This window comes from Vidua chalybeata, chromosome 2 (assembly GCF_026979565.1).
Source record: "Vidua chalybeata isolate OUT-0048 chromosome 2, bVidCha1 merged haplotype, whole genome shotgun sequence".
NCBI classification, from domain to species: Eukaryota; Metazoa; Chordata; class Aves; order Passeriformes; family Viduidae; genus Vidua; species Vidua chalybeata.
The window spans coordinates 20,312,280-20,336,803 of NC_071531.1; the positions used below are offsets into that span (position 1 = coordinate 20,312,280).

The 24,524-nt window shown below is 41.3% G+C and overlaps 1 protein-coding gene across 2 annotated transcripts in view; it reads right to left on the reverse strand.

Annotated features, from left to right (window-relative positions):
- The window catches only part of TBL1X (transducin beta like 1 X-linked), a 192,181-nt gene extending 168,389 nt beyond the window's left edge, over nucleotides 1-23,792 (reverse strand). For both annotated transcript variants that reach the window (XM_053934424.1, XM_053934423.1), the window contains exon 1: nucleotides 23,450-23,792. The gene's annotated coding sequence lies outside the window, so the exon portion shown is untranslated. The remainder of the gene's footprint in view (nucleotides 1-23,449) is intronic.
- Nucleotides 23,793-24,524: the final 732 nt, after the last annotated feature.

Below are 24,524 nucleotides of genomic sequence, written 5' to 3' on the forward strand. Positions count from 1 at the left end.
GAGTACAAATCATCTCCATGGCTTGCTCTGCTTCACTCACCACAAACAACTCATGTTTTCAACACTTAATTTAATATTTTGCAGGCTAATGGAAACTTTACATAATGCATTCTCCCTAATAAAGCTAAAATGTCAACGCAAATGGGATTGAGATCTTGATATGGAGAGAAAGCAAATGTTATCTTTTCAAAATCTCCAGGCTAACAAACATGATGTGGAGGATGGGATGGGCACTGATACAAAGCAAAGAAGGAGAGGAAAATTATCTTACTTATTTTAGAAGGGTGTCTTTATCTCTTTCTGAGCGTAGCACCCCCTAGCCATACCACTTTCAATAGTGTTTTAATGTTTGATTAAAATAGTTTCTTGATCCCTCCTCATTCTGCTAGTGTCCTCCCTGTGGTAGGACAGGGAAAACGGATTGAAAAAGAACAGCCGATGTGGATATTAATATTTATATTTCACTGTCACTGAAAACTCAGTAAGTATTGTCAGGTTAGTCCTCATTCACAACAAATTCAAACTCCAGTGGTTTCTTTTTATTAAAAAAAAAAAAATGTATGTTTGATCTTTCTTTGTGCATTGAGAGTTCAGGGCAGGCAGCACTCATGCCTTCAGCACCTGTTAATAATTTCTCAGTAGAATGTACAGAGCAAAAGCAGGTGAAGGCAGGCTTTCAAGTTTTAACCATTCCATCCATGTACCTCATCCCATCCAACCATACAGTGAGGTCCCTCCCTTAAAGCACCACTTCTTTACAGCTGCAACTAGCAAGAGGCAAATGACTTATTGTGGGTGTAGCATTTTAAAAAACAGTGCAAATTAATGTAAATGGTTTCCAGTTTCAGGGGATTTTGTTCTAAATACAGGTAATTAAATCTCAGCATAATGAGAAAACAAAAGCAAGCACTGATCACACCCTGGATGTGTCAATCCAGTAAAAATCATCATCAGACATGGTGCGTTTAACCCTGAACAACCAGTATTTCTCTTGAGCTGTCTTCCAATTACCAATATAATCTGTTTCCTCCAGAATTGGCAAATTTTTTGATAATTTTCTGAATTTTCAAATTTTCTGAAAATCTGCATGCTTTCAGAATGCTCTGCTTATTATACCAAAATGGAACATACATAGCAGCTAAGTTGTCCACTCTACTGCCATTTCACAAGTCTTATCTCCCTGTTTTCCATAAAGTCATATCTATTACATTTTCTGTAACCACTGCTGAGAATTATTAGAATAATGCTGCACCTCATTATTAGAGAAGAGATTTATAATCTAACACAATGCAGTTCAAACCACCTGATACTTGCTGGGTTACAGCAAGGGAATAGATAAATGGACTAAGGTTTAGACAAGTTACAACAGAATTATTAAAAAAAAAAAAAAAAAACATGGCAGCACTTTTAGAGCAAAATAGTTCTACCTACACATGTGGCACTGGGCTATTGCACTGGTTTTTACACTGACATCATTACTGGAGAATAAGCTTCTTATACTTGGAAAACAGTATTGAGAACAGATCATAACCAATGCTTTTACTTGACTCTCCAGAATGGACGCTCCAAAATAACTGAACCCACACTCAGAGCAGGCTTTCATGAAGTCCAAATGTAAAGGAATGACTGGGTACTTTTTTTTTTCCTTCTGTTTTGCATCGTTACAGGATGTATGTTCAGCCTGATCTGATACTAAGCTCTACAGGTCTAGTAACAAAAATAAGAGGAGCTTCACAGCTAAAGGATAGAACAGAACAGATTTCAGTTGGAAGGGACCTACAACTTTCACTAGTCCCAATCTGACCAGTTCAGGACTAGCCCAGAGTTAAAGCATATTGTAAGGGTACTGTCCAAGCACTGTTAGCCTTGGGGCGTTGACCACCACTCTAGGAAGCTTGTCCCAGTGTTTGACCACCATCTTGGTAAAGTAATGTGTCCTAATGCCAAGTCTAAATGTAGCCTGGTGCAGCTCTGAGTTGCTCCCACACATCCTTTCACTGCCTTCCAGGGATAAGAGATCAGCACCCCCTCTCTGCTTTCCCTCCTTAGGAAGCAGTTGAGAGCAATGAGGCTGCTTCCCAGGCTCCTTCTCTCCAAGGAGACAAGCCTAAAGTCCTCAGCTGCTCCTCTCAGGACATGCTTTCCAGCCCTTTTCACCACATTTGGTGACTTCCTCTAAACACATTCAAGGACCTTCACATCCTTGTTAAATTTTGGGCCCAGAAGACCACACAGTGCTCAAGGTAAAGCTGAACCAATGCTGAATACAGAGGGCAAATCACCTGTTTTGAGTGGCTAGTGATGCTGTTTGATGTACTCCTAGGATCAGTCTGGATGAGAACTGTACCACAACTAATTTCAAGAAATTTATATATTGACAGAGATAGGCATTTTGTTACATATGTTACATATAAGTTATATTTTGAAATGTCAGCCGGACCATAATAAAAAAATAACCAATTAAAATGTAATGAAAATCCACATTCCTATTGTAGGTTAGGGTGAAAATGTGGTCTAAAAAAAATTAGCCTTTATGTATTGCACATCACAGCCCAATATCACAAAATAAATATATACAAGCTTTTCTACATAGCATAGTAACAAAAAGTCCTTGTGCAAGTATCACAGAAATTAACTACATAAGAAGTCTTACTTATCAGTGTAACTTCTCTAGTTTCATGATAAATAATAAATTTATACAATGATTCTGCAGACATTTAGAATTGTGCTACACTATAATGATGTACCATTTGACAAATACTGTACACCATTAGATTTAAAAACATCATATTGAAAACAGAAGGTTTTAAACTTACAGCTTAAAAAGCTGCTTCGTACCTCCAGCATGTGGTATATGCTCATTTTCATCCAGCTAAAAATATCACATTTGTAGAAATCAAATCTCTGGAAACATGACTAGATGGCCTTAAAATAGTCAGTTTGCTGATGGATTTATAACTTTATCTACATTTCACAATTACATTCAAAAACGTATTTTAAAAAGAGTAAGTTCATGTCCCTTCCACAAATAGGCATTTGCAACAGGCTTTGAATTAAGTTCATACCAGACTGCAGCTCACGTAACGAATAAATATGCTGTTCTATAAGCAGCAGAACTAAAAGAATCTGGGTTTGACACTTTCATACACCAGGCCTGCTGAAGGGCCTCACAAACTCCTGCTATTATCCAGAGGATCCATGTGCTACCTGGCCAGTCACTGCTGCCCCATGGAATGAACCACAAGAGCCAGGAGCTCTTCCCATTGTGCGAGGGAGTCGCATGACTTTGGTAGCCTTTACTCCCTCAGCCACCAATCCTTACAAGTCCTGGAGGAATCCTTATCTTTGAGCGCATTAACACTGTGGAATGTGGCTGATGCTTAAGTGCTCTATTCTGGGAGGAATGGAGTGACAGACAATGCCAATTTGCACATTAGGAAAAGGCTCTTCACCTGGAGAGTAGCTGGACACTGGAACAGGCTCCCCAGGGAAATGGTCACAGCACCAGGTCTGCCAGAGGAGGCATCTTGGATGACAGCTCTTAATCCTATAGTTTAGTTTTAGGTACTCCTGTGAGGAGCAAGGAGTTAGACTCCTTCTGGGCCCTTTTACACTTCAGATATTCTGTAATTTTATGAATCTAAACTATGGATTTTGTTTCTTAGGAAAACCTTGATAATGCTTAGACAGGTGACATACACCTACTCAAGATGCCTGAACTCCCATGTAGCTCATGCTACCTAAGTCAAGTTTGTAGGCTGACCTACCTTTTAGTTTTTACCATAAAAGCTCTGGATTTGGTTGGCAAGTGCTGAAATCAGACAGAAGTCACTCTAGCTGTAGCTGTTAATGTCCCCAAACTGATCATTTCAGTTTCTTTTTCCTCTCAACCTTTTCATACTCTTACATTCAGGCAGTGCGAGCTAAGATCCAGTGAAATGGCTCTACTTGGCAGCAGAGCAAAACACCTCAGTAACATAACACTGCACAGCACCAGAGGCAGGCAAGCCACTTCACAAGGGAAAAGCATGGTGCTTTACATGCTGTCACTTCCCAGTTACACAAAAGTACTATATTCCAGTCTGGTATTCCAGTCTAAGCAGCTCTATTCTTAATAGACAACTGGCTTTTTAAATTTAAAGGCAGTAATACTGATATTTTAATTAATTCTTAAATAGGAATTCATAAAAATAAAGAGTTATTTGAACTGAACTGTGCTGGTGACTAACATGCCTATTCCTCAATGTATCGTACTTTTGAAGTTACAAACACATACAGTAAATGAAGCTCCGGATGATGATATTTAGCTGCCTCGAAATTTCCTTTATGTTCTGCCAACTTCAATTCTGATTTGGACTAGAATGGTAACTGGTAAACAATAATCTGGCATGCACTCATTAGCAGAAAAACAAACAATATATTTTTAAAAGTAGAATGTGCCAGATAAATTTCCATTTCACAGGAGAAGATGTCAGCTTCTAGTCCAATGTATTTGCTTCACTTTGTTGCTGACTGCATAATGGCATAAAAATACTCTATTACACATTAGGCTTTTAGCTCTAAGGCCTTTCATTTAGCTATTGCCACTTGTTTTCTCTCCCTTTCCCTCCACTTTAAGAGACACCGTCTCTGTGAAATCTTCTCAATTTCAAACAAGTGGGGTAGTTTCACAGGTTGAATCAGTTGTAATTCTTATGTTTGCTTTTATGGATTTGAAAATTATTTCATGTTACTATTTAAAAAATACCTTCACCATGGGGTAAAACACTCAACAGACTAGATGGGAAAAACAGTGACCTTTGGAGGACTACAATGACATTGAACGTGACAACAGTGTCTCAAATAAGCAAGAGACAAAAAGAATAAAAAAGGAAATTACATAGATTTCTTTCTTATATTAATCAGCTATCACTTACCAAAACATTTTTAGTGAAAGTCTATTTTTAAATACCTACAGGTAGTTACAAATAAAGAAAGTATGTATTGTTTTAAGCTTACAATCCTTAGCTTCTAATTAATAGTATCCTTGTTATTTTAAGAGCCTCATGGGTATTTAGAGGGCTAAACTGCAATAAAACCAAGATACATAAATGAAACCTATCTATTAAGGTTGTCTTGGTCAATAAAAAGTAATTGCATCAAACAACAGCCACAAATGATGGACGGCCCTTGCCAGTGGGCAGGAGAGGAGGAGAGCACATCCTACAGCCCCTAGCAGCCAGGGAAGGCTGACATCCATCCCTCTTGCCTAGCTCATGTCTCCTCCAACCCCAGCCCTCTTGCCCACCAGCAAGAAGCGATTTGGCAGTAATATTTCAGCAGCCATATGGCAGTGCCAGGCAAGTTCGGCCTTGCTGCCTCTCACTGCTGCTGCTCACCTCCTCCCTGCTTCCCAGAACACCTGCTGGCTGATGCCTTCTGCCACCATAAACATCCCTGGTAAAGTTTTCTTCCGCATATTCTCGGGGGAGAGGCACAGAGGCTCCATCAAACGCGTTACACTGTCCCAGAAGATGCCTCACCCGGGTCAGGGGAGAGCTGTGAGCAGCAGCAAGCCTGAGGAGCCAGGCATGGCACGGAGCAGTGCCGGCAGGCAGGCGAGAGCAGACCCTGCCAGGGCAGGAGCCTGGTCCCCAGCACTGGGGACACATGGCTGACACAGCCCCACAGGCTGACCTCACAGCAATCCTGGAAAACATTGCAAACCACATCCTTTAACAATACAAGGCATTCACATTTTTTCTCAAAATGGCTGGGTAAACGAAGCTTAGTGCCTGCCTTAGAAAGAAAGCTTTTGAAAATCCTGTTTCACACAAGCAGGAAAAAGCACCTCAACCATTTACAAACTACCCAAACTCTACATACATACTGTCTGGGAACTCCACGAGTCCCCTTTTTCCTACATTATGAACCAGACCGCATATTTACAACCATTTCCTTCATCTGACTAAAGCTACATTTGCAATCCCAACACCTGTCTTTTCATTCTGCCCTTTGAATACCACTATAATTTATTCAATTCCTTTGGCAACAGGCCTCCTTCATCCCGGAAGAGAGCATTAACTTCTCTACGGATTGTAACACGAGGAACTAACCAGGACTAGACAATGTCTGAAATGTACACTTCTTTCATTTAGTTGCAGAATAAGACTGCATTGCTGGTGGATATAAAATTCAGACTGGAGATATGGAGATGAAAGAAAATTTCAAAGCACAATTCTACACAGGTATGTCTCATGAGCAATTAAGAGAGTTGCTAACTTTCTCATTACTAAATGCTGTGTTATTTACACAGAAGCCTCACAGACTTGCTCTTCCCTAAGAGCATTGTAGGCAGCAGTCAAACATTCCTCTGCCCAGCCCTCACTGAGAGGGGGCTGGGGGTACCCAAAGATTAAACATGAACCACAAAGACAAACCAGAAGGCCCAACAAGTAGGTGTTCACTGCCTATGGAAAGCTCCTAGTTACTTGGCACTGTTTTTAAAATCTACAAAGTAGGAGTAAAATGGATTTTAAAACATTTCTACTTCAGACAGGAAATTCTTAGGAATTATAAACTAGCAATGAAGGTCAGGTCCTAAACATATACACAAACATACACACACACACAAGGCTTTCTGCACACAACTGTTGCTGTTTATTCCTGTGAAACCATTGCATATGCAGTTAAGCACAGACATAAATATTGAACACCTACAGCCACATCCCATAAGAAGGAAATGTCTGGTCTACAATAAAGACACATATTTCATAGAAATATTAAGTACATAAATACATTTGTAAGAGATTTCCCTTTTTTTTTTAAGTTGAACTATTTAAAATTCAACTTCAGCGTATTCACAGAATCATAGAATGGTTTAGGTTGGAAGCGATCTTACAGATCATCTTGTTCCAACCTCTCTGCCATGGCCAGGGACATACCTCCCACTACACCAAGTTGTTCAGAGCCCTATTCAACGCAGCCCTGAACACTTCTGTTTATCAAAATACAGCTAATAGCACTTTGGTTTTAATGTTTAAGAACTGAAAGTCTAGCTATTAAAGGGGAAATGGCTTTTTTCAAGTTAACTTCTAAGTGTCAGCCTGTACTGTACTGACAATCATAGAACAGCCAAAATAGTCTGCTAACTACTGCAGAAAGAACCAGAATAAAGGTATATATGTTGATGCAAGGAAGCATGACAGATGATATAAAAATTTAAGCCTAATTCTGATCTGGTACCATTAGGCATAATCAGTTCCTTTATATAAATATTCCTTTTATCACCAGCATTTTAATTAATGTGACTGAAATTATAATGACAAAATTAAAGTTTTTTTTTAAATAAGAAACCTTTTTCTTTTACTGGAAAATTAAGTATATCTGTCCAGCAGACAAACAACTGGGTACGATCTAAAGACTACATTGCTTAAGATAAGTGAGGCAACTCTTCGATTTAGAAGATGTGACAATACTAATATGTGATTTCCTTTTTCCCCAAACATACACCTATGTGTACCAAAACCACGAATAGCAACTCTTCTTATGAGAATGTTTTTTATGAAAAGTTCACTTTACTTCCCACACACATCAAGTTGACAACTGAGAATCAATTCAAAATGTAAGCACCTATATCCTAAGGCAACCTATCAGTGCTCAATTTACAAGTATGTCATATGCTTAACTTTGTTTTGGTGGGGGATGTTGGGGCTTGTTTTTTTTTTGTTTGGTTGGTTTTTTTTTGGTCGGTTTGTTGGTTGGTCTTGTGGATGGGGTTTTTGTTGTTGTTTTGGGGTTTTTTCTTTTATTTTGTTTTGGTCTATTTTCATGGGGTTTTATTTAAAGACTCATCAACAGAACCATTTGTAGTATATGTATTAACTCTTGCAGAACCAATTTTCGCTTTCAGAAAGGCCAATTCTCAATTAAAGGCTGAAACTGGTGCTGTGCAAATTCTTACCTTCACGGGATCAGTCTCTTTAAGCTACTGTTTTGCTACCAGCTTCAACCAAACCTACCATGGATAAGAATCAGGGAGATCAAACCTGGGGAAAGCTGGCATGCATGCCTCTCTGTCCAATAAAACCACACCATATCAGCACTGTTGTTTGCTTCACTCTCTCTCTCGCTCCCTCTCCCCCAAAGGAACATTAAATGTAATAAGTGAAGCAAGAACTGCAGGATGAAAACAATTTACTTCTCAGCAGCATGATGTGGCACACATGAACACCTCACCAAACACCACTTTTCACAGGAAGCACCCTAGCTGAGAATAGACTTTGAAACTATCAGGTTCAAAAACTGTGAAACCAATGGTGAGAGAAACCTTCTGGAAACAACAATTGTCTAAGATCAACAGAAATCTGCCAGATAGGTGAGGGTTCCTCCTGCAAGGCCCAGATTGTGCTCCTTTTCTCTAAATTATTATGGTTTACTTCTTATCATTTCCTTATGAAAGGTCTCTCGAAACAGTATCTTGCTGATGTACTAGAAGTGCTGTTATGTTTCCATCACTAGAGCCAAAGAAACAAATTAAATACTGGAACAGCCTCTTTCCATTTCAAGCTGCATGCCCCTGTGATTGCGGGCTTTTTACTGCATCAGCCAGACTCATAGCTAAGATTTCTAAGAAATATTGTGAATTAGGAAAAAAAACTACTAAATAATAATTCCAGAGAAACCTATCAGGTTGTACAATTTGAACAATTAACCCAACTGTTTTGCTAGGTCAACAATTTGTTATATTGATTTTGGCTGTTAAAGACTTGTTACCTGCAAAAAAAGATGCAAATCAAACCTTTAAATGTATGTCTACATTTTCATTTCATAGTTTCTGTGGCTTGAAATTAATGGTCAATATTTAAACAGCCTACAGTATCCTTCATACAGGCCAATATTCTCAACCTACACAAAAAAAAAAAAAAATGACAAGTCTAAGCTATTATCTTATAGCTCCTGAACTCCACTGTGGACCAGAACAGTACATCACATTTTGTTCTTCATATCAAATTACTTCCAATAAATACCTTACACTAAATTCTCAACGAGCTTAACAACACTTCTAAGCTAGAGAAAAAAGAAGAAACCTCCAAGCCAGTGTAATTTGCATGTAATTCTTACACAGTTCATCATTCAATACTAGATATTTATACACATAGTTAATAAGTAAATCTGTCTAATTTAAAGAAGCATTTGGGTCTTTATTTTTTTATTAGGTCATTATACCACATATTGTTTATTTAAAGAAGAACAAGATTCCCAGTTCCTACTATTTCAACCACAAAACAAGTTCTCATGGTTTTTTAGTTCAGAAATATTTGTAACAAATAGTAAATAGAATCACTACTACAGTAATAGTACATCTTCTCACTGCATCAAATGTTACATTAAATGAAACTAAACATATACGGTAAGCTGGGTACCAATTTACAATAGAGACCCTCTAACCTCTACACAAACCATATACCACCTGCACAGTCACCCATATATTAAATGTGAGAAGCTACTGCTGAGAATCAGTGTCAAAGTTTTCCCCTTCAATAAACTTATGCACATGGGAAAAAATCTATTCATCTGCATACAGACTGATAGCTGTCACTTGGTAGGAACTTTTTCTTTAAAGTATTTTTTAATATAACACTTTATTTAACGTAGGGTAAAAAGATGACCTTTTGTTGTCAGAATGTTATGATGCATCCCTGTACTAAGACAAATTATTAGGCACTAAGCAGCACCAATTCCTCTGACTTCAACTGGAGCTACCCAAGGCTTCTGATAAACAAGACACTTATTTAGCTATTTATATTCAAAAATGTTGGCTTCTAAATCACACAGCCAGTACACATGCTACAGACACCAATTATTAACAACATAATCAGCATGAGCCATAGCCACTATACAAACAGTCTCAAGTGTCTGTCATAAAAGCACAGAAATAATGAGGCGCAGGTAATGTTCATGTTTACTTCCATTTAGGTTAAACGCAACAGTCTGATACCTGACAGCAACCCCAAAAAACCTCCGTCTTTAGATCCAGGTTGCTACAGGATGAGAACAGCACTTTTTTCCTAAAAACACAGTCAAGAGAAACATTACCATTTTATCCAATTTGCTGGTGGTGTAGCTGAAGAAGCCCACAGCTTCTCCAAAAGCAGTTTAATGCCTCTAAATGCAGATTAGATGGCAGTCACAGCTATGCAAGAGTTTGAAGCCATTGGCTGCCTTTGGAAAAAAAAAACAACTGTATGGTCTAAATTACCTTTTGCACTGTATGTGTTAGAATGGTCTTAAGACTGAAGGTAACAGCTGTTACCTCAGTGGGACTGTCTTTTTTGTGTTTGTCACTATGATATGGTAATATTTCTGGAGGGCAACAGGCTTTGTTTGGATAGCGTTTACAAGAAGTTGAACCATGTCAAGTTCTTGTGACATAGCAAGTTGCTGGAGTGACAAAGTGGCATTACTGCACACTTGGAATAAAGCAATAATTTCACACATAGAATACAGCTTTAAGAAACCCAAGAAAGCAAGCTTCAAGGAAGGAAATGGCATGTATACAAATATTGATAATAAATAATAATAAATAGAAGGTCTGTTCATTACATTATGCAGAACCTGGAAGAAATCATTATTCATCTGCTTGCCTGCTCAGTCTATTTCAGTACAGGCTGCAGGAAATTATTTCCAATACTGGGAAAAAAAAAAAAAAAAAGACATGCAGGTGGATGGCTTTCTCTATCTGATTTCATCAGGACTCTGAAATGCAAATACTGGAGACCAGAATGATTATATGAAAGACTACAAAACAGATTAAGCCTGCCATAAAATAAATTTTAAAAATGCATGTATATAAAGACACATTACATGGAAATGAGAAAAAGGGACTCATCCTCAGCTCCTTGACCCAGTGGTTATCATGCTGAAAATAGAAAATCAAGTTAGCAAAAATATTTTGATTAGGCAACTTTCCCTTTGGAATAAAGTAGCAAGAAGAAAGGAGTCAAATTTATTTTGTCCTTTTATAGGCAACTCTTGAAGAAATTATAGCAATAGTCCTCACTTCCAGTATTCCTAGAAATGTCATATATTAATTATAAAGTGCAGTTAATATTTTCTTCTTATGCACACACACAAAAAGGTAAAACAGTTTATTACATTTCAATCTAAGAGATTAACACATTGCTATTTACTTTTATTGGCAGTGTGCCCAAATACCCCAGATCTGCAAGACTGATAGTGAAAAGGAAAATATTTCAGGCCTCAAAGAGAGCAGATCTATGGTTGCCTGGAATGTGTAAACAGCCAGAGCCTGTTTTACTTCCCACCCCCACTCTCACCATACACACCTCCTCTACCTCACCCTTCCTAACATTAGCAAGGAGTGCTGCTCTCAAGCAAAGGAGAGAACACAAATGTAGTAACATCAAGTAACAAAATTCTTGACATTTTAAGATGCAAGAATTTGGATTTACTTAAATCAGATGTTGCCATATAAATAGCTGTAGTCTAAAAACAAAACCAGTACTGCATAAGACTCTGAAAATAAAGATCAGTTGAGCAGGCTTCCTATATGACAGACCTGGTAAACACAAACTAAGGAAATACAAATGCTTCTCTACAGATTATTCTTTGCACAATTAAGAAGCAGTCAGATCTGTATTCTATCAGAGAAAATACAGTTCACAGTCCTACATAAGAGAAGGGATATTTTCATAAATATCTACACAACGTAACCGAACTGATGCCAAAATGTAATGTTGGTATAAATTATCTTCTGTGAAAACAAGGATTATTAGTTGCATAATGATATACACACCCACAAGGCAGTCAGTCATAAAAATACATATCATCACATCCTAAAGAAGTTTACAATATAATTAGACCATTTTTTAAAACTCTTTAAATTTGTGGACCAATAAAGATACCTTGCATAGTAAAACTGAACAATGACAACAGACTTCCTTCTCTTTTTTAACTTCACAGCTCTCTGTAAAAACAATCCTCTATACCCTAGTAGCTTGCAAGCCATGATTTGAAACTAAAGAATTACAGAACTGTTAAATATTACTGTTGTTATTTACCTAGTTGCTTTCATCTTCAAAACCAAATCAAGCCAAAACATACCAAAAAAAAAAAAAAAAAAAAGTAATTAACATTGCTGAGCAAATGGCTCTATATGATGGGAGGCTCGTAAAACTTCAATGAATAAAAAGGGAAAACATGAGGGAAAAAATAAATGTAGTATACTATGGTCAAACACTGAAAGGCAGTCTTATAATGTTGTTTACAAATACAAGGTCACACAGCGCTCCCACTTCTCCTTCTATTAATTTTACTGGTTTTATGAACACATTTGGTGAACATTCAAAAGAACACATCCACAGACTAATGAGGGCAAAATGCTGGCTCAAAGGAGACATGAGCAAATGCTCTGTCAGTAGACTATTTGCAAACAGTTGAAATCAATAATAAATTCAACCTAACCAAATGCAATGCATACAAACAGAAATGAAAAGACTGAGGCAATTGGCAAGTACATGAATGATGTTTCAGGCCACAGGGCACACTTTCTCACATACGTTAGCACTTTAAATAGGCTGGCAAGACATTGGCTCCACTTGAGACACCAGAATGTACCATATGTACTTCCAAAACCAAAAATAACACTTAAGACAATGCTAATAGCATAAATAGCTAAATATTTCTTTAAGACAATTATTTGTAGGACGTTTGAGTAATCAAATGAAAAAAGTTAGAAAATTTATATTTAAGGTGTAAAAAAATAAATGTTATGATCCTTCTGTGTAATTTTCCTGATCTACTGCAGTCAAACACGGAACAACCACCCCAGAGAAAAACAGTAAATTAGAATAAAAAAGGCTGATATAGCCTCTCCACAGAGGCTATGGTGCTTGCAGCCCTTACACAAGACGAGCATCCAGTGCCAGTCCTGAGGTGCTGGGCTTTTTATGTGGTAGGTCACATCTGGCAGAACAATTTTGAGACTACCCATGATCCAGACAGACCATGAGACCATCCCGCCAATGCTGGCCAGTCACTGCTAGAGTTTGTTAAACCTCATGATGTGGGGTTGCCTGAAAAACGCAGGGCACTTCACTGAAAAAAGGTCATAGGTTCCAACCATCCTCCTGTGCAGGTCACTTTTCAATGTATTTGTTTGCAACCAAGTCTTACTCTTTATACTGCAAAATATTAAGCCCAGTAAACTTCAACATAGCCAACACAGCTCCTGCACATTTTGAAGAAACCAGGCTCTAAATCTCAACTTCACATCTGTCATCTACAGAAACTTCCAAGAACATGGAGAAGATTCGGATAAGAACAGTACTCAAAACAGACCATGGAAGTTATGCCATACAAAAAAACTACTTATGTGGGCTAGGGGAAAGGAGAGGGACACCACAATCCCCATTTCATTACAGGAACGGGACTAACGCTAAAATCACACACATCTGCTGCTGCTCTAAAAAAGGCTCAGAAATGTTTACTTAATCAGTCAAGAATCTGTGCTGCCATCATATAAGGCCTGACTCTAGAAATCTCCTGCACAAGCCAAACACATTTTTGCAACATCAAGCCATAGATACAACAGGCTTTGTTGAATCTTCAGAACACAAATGTATTATCAGCTCTGTCCTTGCTGGAGTTAAAGACTGTGTCACACAGAAAATATCCATTAAAATGAAACCTATTAAATTCCACTGCAAACTCCAGTAGATTTTTTGCTGTAGTGGAGGGAGGTAATTAAAAGAAAGATTTAAAAGCAATTACAAAAAGTTTGAAGAAAAATATACAACAAAGGCTTGTTCTGAGGCAAACTAATACCCTAAACCCAACTATGTTACTCAGGAAAATAACTTCCATATTAACAGAAGATTAACAAATTAAAACAATCATTACTTCTAAAAGCAATCATTACTTCTAACTCTAAACTGAACACTGAAAGAGAGAAAAAACTTTTTGTTCCATAATTTTCCTTTGATACTTTGCTATCCTAATGGATAAACTAATAGAAAAATGGGATTATACTTTATTAAGTAGAGCTTTATATTCATGTTTTAATAAACCAGCAACAAAATAAACTAACAATGTTTTTTGCTGTTTAAAATTCCTCAAAAGTAGTCATTCATAAAGTCTTCACAGTAATTCTATAGTACAACATTGCACTGTAAGTTGAATGTAAATGATTTACCCAGCTATGAAAAGGTGTGCCCTGTCAACTGCCTTGTGAGGTTGTTAAAGGAACAGATATTTCCTTTCTTTTCACAGATATATATATATATATATTCAAATTTACATAAAAAAAGGAAAAATGTTGTCCTTCAAAAGCTCATGGCAAAATAAATACAGGAGCAAACAACTACAAAATCATTCAATGCAATTATCTGAGCACATTTTAAATGGTAGAAGATGCAGGTCACTATATTACTTTTAGAAAGAGGAAATTAAATTTCTTTCACACTGGACTCCATGTACACAAATATCTGCTGTGCACAACAAATCTTATCTACAAAGCCATCATTGAGTGCACATGATCAAACTGACAATATATAATTGCATTTAACATGTTGTCATTAGAGAACACAGAACCCTTCCATGTTTCAAGTGGTTTTTAAACTGAAAATACATGCTCCTGGTAACATAGTAGATACTATGAAGAATTTATCACTTGGACTAAGCAAAATTTAAAATAAAAGATTTGATCCAGAGTGAGGCATGTATGCATACAAATATGTTTATATGCATTACAAAAACCAGGCATGCACCAAAAGCCATTTCTGTAACCACATAATAACATATAATAAAGTACCCACATATAATACCATTATACTACCATCATAACACTGAAGAAATGATGCACAGGAATAAGTGTTTTGAAGATATGTCATCTTAGCCAAGCAAAAAAAAAAAAAAACCCAAAAAACCAAAACACTTGTCCACTTGATGGTCAGCAGGTTAAAAACTGTGAATCCTAGCTTTTGAGGTAGCCTACTCCCTCCCACTCATCTTCCTCTTCCTTGTAAACTGCCCATGAGGGCTTAAGCTACAATTCCACATTTTTTCCAACCTCTACCCAGCACTACTGGACTAGGTAGGAAAGATAGGATGGGGGTCTCCCAGAAAAGTAATTTTCATTCATCAGCAGTGAGGGAAACCATTATGTTAATGCTTTAGTAAATTTGAGCTGTATGTAATAAATAGGTTCTTTCCTTTCACTCTAATACTGCATTTTGGGCCATCTTTTTAGCTTCAGTGTTTTTTTTTTTTTCCCAAGCACATCAAATCCCATGAGAATGAAGCTGGATGAATTTTTATGATACACTGTCATGCACTAATTTTAAACTAATTGGCTCATTTAAATTAACTGATTATGTAAGACATTTACTGATACTAGCAGAAGTACCAGAGCTGAGTGTTTGGGTTTTTTAGTACAAAAACAGATTCCTCCAAATACAAATCAGCATTGTTATTGAGTTACAACACCAGCAACCCAAACAAACCCAGTAGTAGTCAAAATGAAAATAAAGGAACCTTGAACAGTTTTCACAGAATGATATAAAATATGTCTTGTGAACACCATGCAATGTTACTAAAAATGTACTTGCTTCTGCTCCTTACTTTCATTTTTTGAGAACTGGCATAGGAAGGAAGATGTTTTCCTCATTAGAATAATCCTCAGGCCTTTTATCTGTGCCTCCCAGATTACAGTATTTTAGTTTAAAAGTCACCAACTGAAAAAGTAAACTATATTACTACAGAAGCTCTTACATTTTAAAAAAATGACAAAACTAAAGCCATAAAGTAAAAAAAAAAAAAAAAAAATCCACCCAAAAACTAAAATCAAAACCAAACAGGAAAGTTAAGATACAAGGAGAGATATTTAAGTCCACATATTTAGCAGCATTACCAATATCTTCTGAAATATTTAGAAAATATTGTTTCAACCAATTCTATATCCAAATTATTAGAGGTCTAACTCATGCATGCATGTGAAATAGGCATGAAAAGGGTTAAAGTTTGTATTGTGACTGTAAAAAGCAACAGATAAATATCCTTGGAAACTAATCCCCCCAATAGGAACCGGCACTGTCTGTGCTTGGATTCCCAGCCCTAACTTGTCAGCAAAGCTCACCCTATCTGTGAGAACACTATGGAGGAGGGCAATTTTACCTCAATCTCTCTGTCAAGATCAGGGTTTACATTTTACTTCTAAGAGCAACCAACCAAAAACCAAAAAAATAATAATAATTTTTAAAAAATTTTAAAAGGAGGAAATAATGAAGATAACATAATTCTGATGTTTGAATGCATGTCCCAGCCCCAGCTGTCACCTCCTGGTCTCACCAGGCTCAGTCAGAGGTACGAGCACAGAATGCACTCCTGACCTTGCCACATCTCAACAAGCACATAATTAAAGGGTGCTGCACCTCTGCCTTCTCCCAAAACCTGACATCCAGCCTGGCCCAGCCTACAGTCATTTCACTGGCTCTGCAACACCTCAGGTGCTGCTGACCTGAGCACATCCTAGTTCAGCGTGTGAGAGTCAAGCCACTGCACACTGGCACCGCTCTCCAGCGTCAGGGTTACACCTTTCTTTCTCCAAAACTTCTTTTTGGACTCCCTTAAGGCTATCCATGTACGTGTATATACATGCATATGCATGCACTCACACAACAACAATGAGTGTAGTTCATTTTAAACAATTAGTATTTGTGAAACTGATTCCTGTTCAACAATCCCAGCTGAGACTATGTGCTAACACAAGTCTTAATACTAACGGGTCTCTGGACACATACATATCCTCTGCCAGTAGCAACCAGACTAAAACCATTGATACAGTGAACAAGCAACTTGTAGCTGCTAAATGACACTGAAATTATCGTGTTCTTATAACAATTCCTCATTCTGTTACCAACACACATGAGTCTACAAAAGAAAAAAATCCATATTTTTACTTCACTTTATAAAAATCTCCTGTATTTATTAACTGCATACTGTGAAGGTCAATTCTTTTGGAAGAACATCTTTCCAATTATTTTGCTGTAGGCTATGGGGTTGTGTTCAAATTAGCACAAACTCAGCAGTGGACACTTCTAAACATGAAGCACAGGAACACTGTATGCATGTTAATCACATCAATGCAACTACTCCCTTTCAGTGGGGCCTCTAACATGACTTTGATTTGGAAATATAAATCATAAATAGTTGGCTTCACTCTTGCACTAGAGAATATTCTGCAGGATCTCCATTCAGTGGCAAAGGATTAATGAAGAGCTGATGGTTCTACACAGCAAAATATAGCAGAAGCCAAAGTTTGTGACTACATCCAGTGCAGTTTGCTGCCTTCAAAAAGGAGTACAACAAATGCATTATGCTGCAGAATGACCAAAGGAATCCATCCACTAAAGTAAAATCCTCATTTGTTTTCTTGAATACAATGTCAAAGCATATTTTCCAATTAATTTAAATGTCTAAGGAAAAAATGTTGCTTTTTTACTCTATCAGTAATTTATTGGAGGTAGGGAAAGTTGTGTTTCAATAGAAAAAAATAAGACATAAAATCATGTTACTACATTTTTTCATTTAATAGAGTTATGATTTTATATAACAGAACACCTTCTAATGTCTCTACACAGTGGTAAGAGGTTAAACTGTAACTAAGAATTAGCAGCTTAAATGAAACAGGTCAGTAAATGCAATCACACTTTGAATGGCACTGGAGTGACGTATAGAGCAACTGTTACATACTAATGGGGAACGCTGATCTTTAAAAAGCTTTGTTTCACCTTCCAATAGCAAAGGGTCAATCAAACTCCCTACTTAATTAGATGAGAGTATTTTGATACGCATATATAGAGAATTATTAGACATTATTAGTACTATTCATCTGCTCAGGAACAGGCCATAAGTCGTGTCATCTAAGCATCAAGGCACTGCTTGTCCACATGTTCCGTGTGCTGTGTAACTTTGCCTAGCAAATGAATAAAGTTCAACACCCAAGCCAAAATGTAGTTATGCAATGCGCTTAGCTAAAATATTAAAATAATTGTTTCTTCATACTACAGTACTATCATCATGATTTTGTACTGCATGAATAGCACAGGGTTCTTTTTGTACTGCATGAATAGCACAGGGTTCTTGGCAGAAATTTCCACTGTAACTTCACACAAAATTATGATGTTTTACAAGCACTCCAGTTTAAACAGGACACATATTAATTATGCACACTAACAACAGAGACAGTCAAGAAATGAGGTTAAACATCATGATGCCCCTTTAATTCCATAAAGTGGACTGGATTATAAAGATGGAAGCCACATCCTCAGATGCACCCAACCCCAAGCTGCCCCAAAGCATAGAAAGGGACTGGTGGCTGGGACCCCAAAAGAAGATAACAGAGGCAATACATTCTTCTCTTCTCAAACAACAAATTAAGAGATGCAATAACTATTGCTACAGGCCAGTATTTTTAGTATCATTAAAAATAAATACAAATACGCATAGGAAAAGTGGCTCAAGAAAAGCAGCTTAAAAGGCCTGTGGCACCTTTACCTTAAAAACCTGTCATATACCCATTGTGAAGCTAAACTTGCTTTTGGTTAAGCTAGCAGAAGCAAATCTATATTTTTACAGAATTACTAAACATTAGTAACTGCAATTTATAGATCTCTGTCTAGGACAAAATCTCTACACATGAAGACAACTGGTAAGAAACGATGATGTTTTCTTAATGAACAACCTTCCTTGACTGCTTCTAGCTTTTACACAGCCCTAACTTTGGGGGACTTCCTGTGACTGCAATACAAAACACTATCAGTCATCCTTAAACGAAATTCCATTATATTAATGATCAGAGAGCAACAAAAAAATGCCTTTAAAATATTCTCTTGTATACTGAAGAAAAATAACCTAAACCGTTTTTTTCACCTTTGTGCGCTTGTTTCAGTATCATTAAAATGACAGATTTTGTACTGACAGGAAAGCTGGTATTCCTATGTACAGCAGTAGTTCCAATGTTTTTGTTTCATTTCAACCAACTTGTCCAAGTAGGCCATTTGGTAGAAACCTATAAATGGCACCCAGGGGGTCTGGGTTCTTGCTGTAAAGAGGTCAGCTATTTCCTCCTAACTAAAAATAGGCAAGATGAGGGAGGGGAAGAGGGAGTGGAGTTTTAATTTAGCAGCTGAAAAAAGAGTTTACAAAATTACTTCCATCTTGCCTCATAATGAAGATTATAAAAAAAAAAAAAAAAGAAGCTGTCCCAAGGGTTACAAAGCCTGGATCACTTTATAGGCAAGCTGGTGTACATAATCTAAAATACTAGGAATTAAAAGAGCAGTAGTAAAGGGAATCCAGGATATGGATCATGTTATGACGCCCACCCGTCTTTGGGCAGACAGATTTACCAGCAGCAGTGCTGCCAGGTGTTAACAACTCTCCTCTCTCCTACCAGCTGAGATCACACCGTGGTCGTGCAGATAAAGCACTACAATCAGCTGCCATTCCCCTGAGTCAGTTTTTTCCAGCATTTACCCTCCTGGCTTTTTGTTTCCCTCACTCACATTACAACCTCTTTAGGGTGAGAACCACCGTCTATAATACTCCCCAAATGGCCCTGATTTGAATGGGGGCCCCTTGGCACTACTAAAATACAAACAGCATCAATTTAATACAAGATGAATTCTAACTGTGGACTCCTAGCAGCAGCAAAGAGCAAGGGCTAGCGGCACTGAAGCACGCACCGACCCCGCTACCCGAGGCAATCACCTGGCAACCTAAACCCAAAACCTGGCATGGCTTTTCCAGCCTCATCTCCGCGGTGAACCAAACCGAGCACATCGCTCAATCCTAAGCGTATCACACTGCTGACTTGTCTCGGCTACTGAGAAATAAGATCCCATCCACACTGAGAGACATTCTTCTCTACTCCTTCCAAGCAAAGGGATGACAGGCCTTCAACAGCTGCTGCTGCCAGAGGACGACTCTCCATTCAGGAAGCTCTTCCAGGAGCCATGGCACATTAGACACACCAAGCAGACAGCACATCTACTTCTGGTCCCCGTCATCACAAAAATGAGAAAAGCCCATCTGACAATCAGTGACAGGACCAAGCATGAAGCTGAATCAGGGGAGGCTTAGCTTAGATACCAGGCAAAGGTTTTTCACTCCAAGAGTGGCTGGGTACTGGAACAGGTTCCCCAGGGAAGAGATCACAGCCCTGAGCCTGATAAGAGTTCAAAACATGGTGGAATTCTTGAGGCTGTCCTGCACAGGGTCAGGAGGTGGACTCAGTCCTGGTGGGCCCCTTCTAACTCAGCATATTCTATGATTTGGTGAAAACTGGGCAAACTGGTAGAGCAGAAATCTGACAATTCCAGGTGCCCCTTCCCTAGCAGTGATTTAATGTATTTTTGCTCTTTAGATACTTATTGTGGAGAATATCTGCAATAATTAAAAAAAAAAAAGCAAAAAAAAAAAAAGCAGTAGCATAACTCACACCAGTAACATAGCAGAGAACAGTGGAGTCATCTTACTCAGTTGGGTAGGAGAAGATGTATTCAGATGCCAACTTATCTCCCAAGGGCTTTTTTTATGTCCTAAGAAACTTGGACAGTTATGCAGTTGCCAGTGCTTACATATATGTGTAATTTTTAATCCTCTTTGCTTCTGAGATACGCTTTTTCATCTTAGGGGGAGTAAAAAACAACTTAAAATCATAGAATATATTGAGTTGGAACGGGCCCACAAGGATCATCAAGTCCAACTCCTGTCCCTGCACAGGACATCCCAAGAATTGCACCATGTGCCTAAGAACCCCTTCTTGAACCCTATCAGGCTTGGTGCTGTGATCTCTTCCCTGGGGAGCCTGTTCCAGTGCCTCTGAGTGGAGAGCCTTTTCTTAACATCCAACCTAAACTTGCCCACACACAGCTGCAGGCCATTTTCTCAGGTCCTGTCACTGGTCACCACAGAGAAGAGTGTCTGCCCTTCCGATTCCCCTCATGAGGAAGCTGTAGACTGCAGTAAGGTCTCCACTCAGTCTCCTTAAAAATGAGTAAAACAAGGGACTTCAGCCACTCCTCGTAGGCTTCCTCTCAAGGCCATTCACACCTTCACGATCCTCCTTTGGAGACTCTCTTAACAGCCCAACGTGTTTTGTATATTGTATACTCAGAACTGCCCCCAGCACTTGAGGTGAGGCCACCCCAGCTCAGAGCAGAGCAGGACAATCCCCTCCCTTGCCCAGCTGGCCATGCTGTCCCTGATGCCCCCCAGGACAGGGCTGGCCCCCCTGGCTGGCAGGGCACTGCTGAGTCCCATTCTACTTGCCATCGACCAGGACCCCCCAGGTCCCTTTCCTGGCACTGCTGTCCAGCCTCTCATTCCCCAGTCTGTACATCCAGAGCTGCCCTGCCCCTGGTTATTGCATAGCTCAGTGAAGGTGTTGAACACTGAGACAACTAGAGCAGCTCCGCTCAAATCTCCCCTGTTTTTACCATTATTACATATAGCACAAGAGATCTTTAACGCATTTTTAATGTGATAGCATCCTCCCCCTCTTGCTTTCCTTTTTCCTCCCACCTCCTCTACAAATCTTCCGTGGGAAAGCTTCCCTGTTTTACTATTGCTGTCGTTGAGATGTTGCAATTATTATCTGTAATTGTTTAAAAAAAAAAGCCAAACACAAAAAAAACCAACAATGCCAAAACACACACTAGGACAAATCTGGCTCTCTCTGCCAACAACATCTGCTATCACAGAATGGATATATTTAATTTAAAACCTGCCCAATGTCTCTGTACATGACAGAACACTGACTGCAGGACAGGGAGAGGCCTAAACCCAGTATGTGCAGTCACATGGTACACAAGGTAGATGATGTTAAACCTTATACATCCACACGAGCAGTCTCGGTTAAAAAAACACTAATAAATGGGGTAAGGAAGAAAGATATGCCATTTTATTTGTCAAGAGCAAAGACCTTGTCTTTATTACCTACAATAAGATTTCCCTCTGGCACAACATGTTTATTTTCCTACTATTAGCCTAAAACACTAGTCCTGAAATTTTAATTTTACACTCCATTTTATTTCAAATAATCAGTCTTTTCAATTGAATATTTTAGGTTTCTGCAACATTATGCAGCAATATTTTCTTTTTTTTGGAGGAGGCGGCGGGTGAGCCCCGCCGAACAGCCCGCCTCCCCTCCCCCACCGCACACATCCACATCCACACTCCAAGGCTCGTGCGTCAGGAAGGGAGAAACGCCGTACGAATCCTCGTGGAGAACAGCAAAGAGGCATGTTTAGACAACACATAAAGGGCAGCCTTTATTCCGTCTAAACGCCGACTTTGAGGAATTAATATGCGAGCCGAACTTTTAGGGTGTGGCTTGGTGTTTTTGCCCCTTGTTGCGCTGTGCAGGATGCCTGCCCGAGAACCCAGCAACATACCATTAAATAGGTCAAGGGTCATTCGCTTTACATCACACCACACAGATATTCAGTCGCGCACCGAACCCATCTATCAGCCCCACCGCCGAGATTGAACGCGCACCGCAAAACGGGGACCCTGCCCGGCCCGGTGACAGCGCCGGGGGCAGGGCGCCCGCCCGCCCCGCCGCACCGGGGCAGGGCTCGCCGGCCCGGGACGTGCAACAGGTCGGCGGCCCCGCAGCTCCGGCCCCGAGGGGCTCCCCCGCACCCCGGCCCCGCCGGCGGCCGCGGCGCTGGCAGCGGGGCCGGGGACAGCGCCGCTCCGGGGGGCTGGGCCCGGGGTCGGGGGCGAGGAGAGAACTTGTTTACCTACTTGGAAGTAAACTTCGATGTAGGGGAGCGACCGGCCCCTCCGCCCGCTGCTGATTCAAGCCCTGGCGATGAATGGGATCCCCTCCCCCACCCAGGCTCTGCAAACTCCACACTGGAGCGTGAATACCTCGCATTTCTCTCCCCCTCTCCCCGAGCATTTTTCTTTTTTTTTAATAAACGCCCCATACATTAAAATACTGTCTCAGAAGTAGGGAGAAACTGCCCCGCTCCCATCCCCCACGCCCCGGGGCCGCTCTGCCCGGGGGCAGCTACAAAACACCCGCCACGGGTACGGCAGCCCCGCACACACACATCACCTCGGCCCAAAGAAAACACCCCCAAAACCCCCAAACAGACCCCAAAACGTCCGGGTTCAAAAAACTTCGTCATAACAAGCGGCGGTTGAGCGACCCCCTCCCCCCCGGGTGGGTCAGGCTGCAGAGGGGACGCCGGGGGGCAGCGGGCCCCGGGCTGGGCTGGGCTCGGGGGGCTGCGCCGGGAAGGACAAGCGTAAAAAAAGGGGGAAATAAAAAAAAAAAAAAAAAAAAAAAAAAAAAAAAAAAAAAAAGACGGGGGAAAAAGAAACCACAGCAGGGTCCCCGGGATGAAGGGATGAATAATCCGCCTCGGGAACTCACCTCGCGGCGCAGCGGGCGTTAAAGGCACAGCTCCCGCTCCCGCGGGCGGGGAGAGCCCCAACTTCTGCGGGGGGCGGCGGCGCTGCTGCTGGCGGAGACTTTCCCTCACTTGCCGCGCATGGTGCAACTCCTCTTCCCCCGGGGTCCCGGCCAGCCTGCCAGGAGGCTGCGAATCCCCCCTCGCCGCCGCCGCACACGCCTCCTCCCCCCCCTCCGCGCGCACGGGCGGCACAAGGAAGTCCCGGAGAGTGGGATGGGGGAAACGGAAAGTTTTGGGGCGGAATGGCGGTGAGGGGGGGCTGGCGGGGCCGGTGCGGACGCGCGGCGGCGGCGGCAGCAGAGCCGAGGGGGAGCCACAGCCGCGCCCGGGGCCGCCGCCACCGGGCGGGAGCGAGGGAGGGGACGACGGGGGATGGGGCGCACCGGGAGGGCCGGGGGGCGAACCGGCCGCGCCCTCCCCCACCTGCGTCGGTCCCGCACGCCGGGACGCGCAGCTCGAGGAGGCGCCGCCGCCAACGCCACCGGGGATGCCCCGGGGTGCCGCCAGCCCTCGCCCCGCCTGTGGTTGTGTTGTGCTTTGACACCCCCCCTCCGCAACTGAAACCCGGTGACAAACCAGGCACACACGCGGAGGGCAGCCCCGTCCTCCCCTCCCCCGCCCGCCGGGCAGCGCAGCGTTCCCTGGTGCCGGCCCGGCGCGCGGGGACGCGCGGTGCCCGCGGCCGCCCTCTGTCCCCCGCACGCTCGGCCCCGCTCGAGCGGCCGCGGCCGGCGCTGCCCGCGCAGGGCCCCGCGGGGCGCGCTCCGGCACCCGGGACGCGGCCGCTCGTCCCGCGCAGCGGCGCGGACGGACCGGCCGGGCGGCGCTGCGGGAGCGCGCCCCGCGCCGCCACCGCTGCCCCGGTCCGGGGCGGGCAGCGGTGCCCAGTCAGCGCTCCGGGGCGCGGGGGCCGGGCGGGCTGTGAATCAGCACAAACGGGCTTTATCGCATCTCGCTGGGGCGCGACACCCGCGGGCGGCAGCGCCGCGACTCTTTAGCCTCCAGCGCGCCCGTCCCACGCGTGTCCCCGCGTCC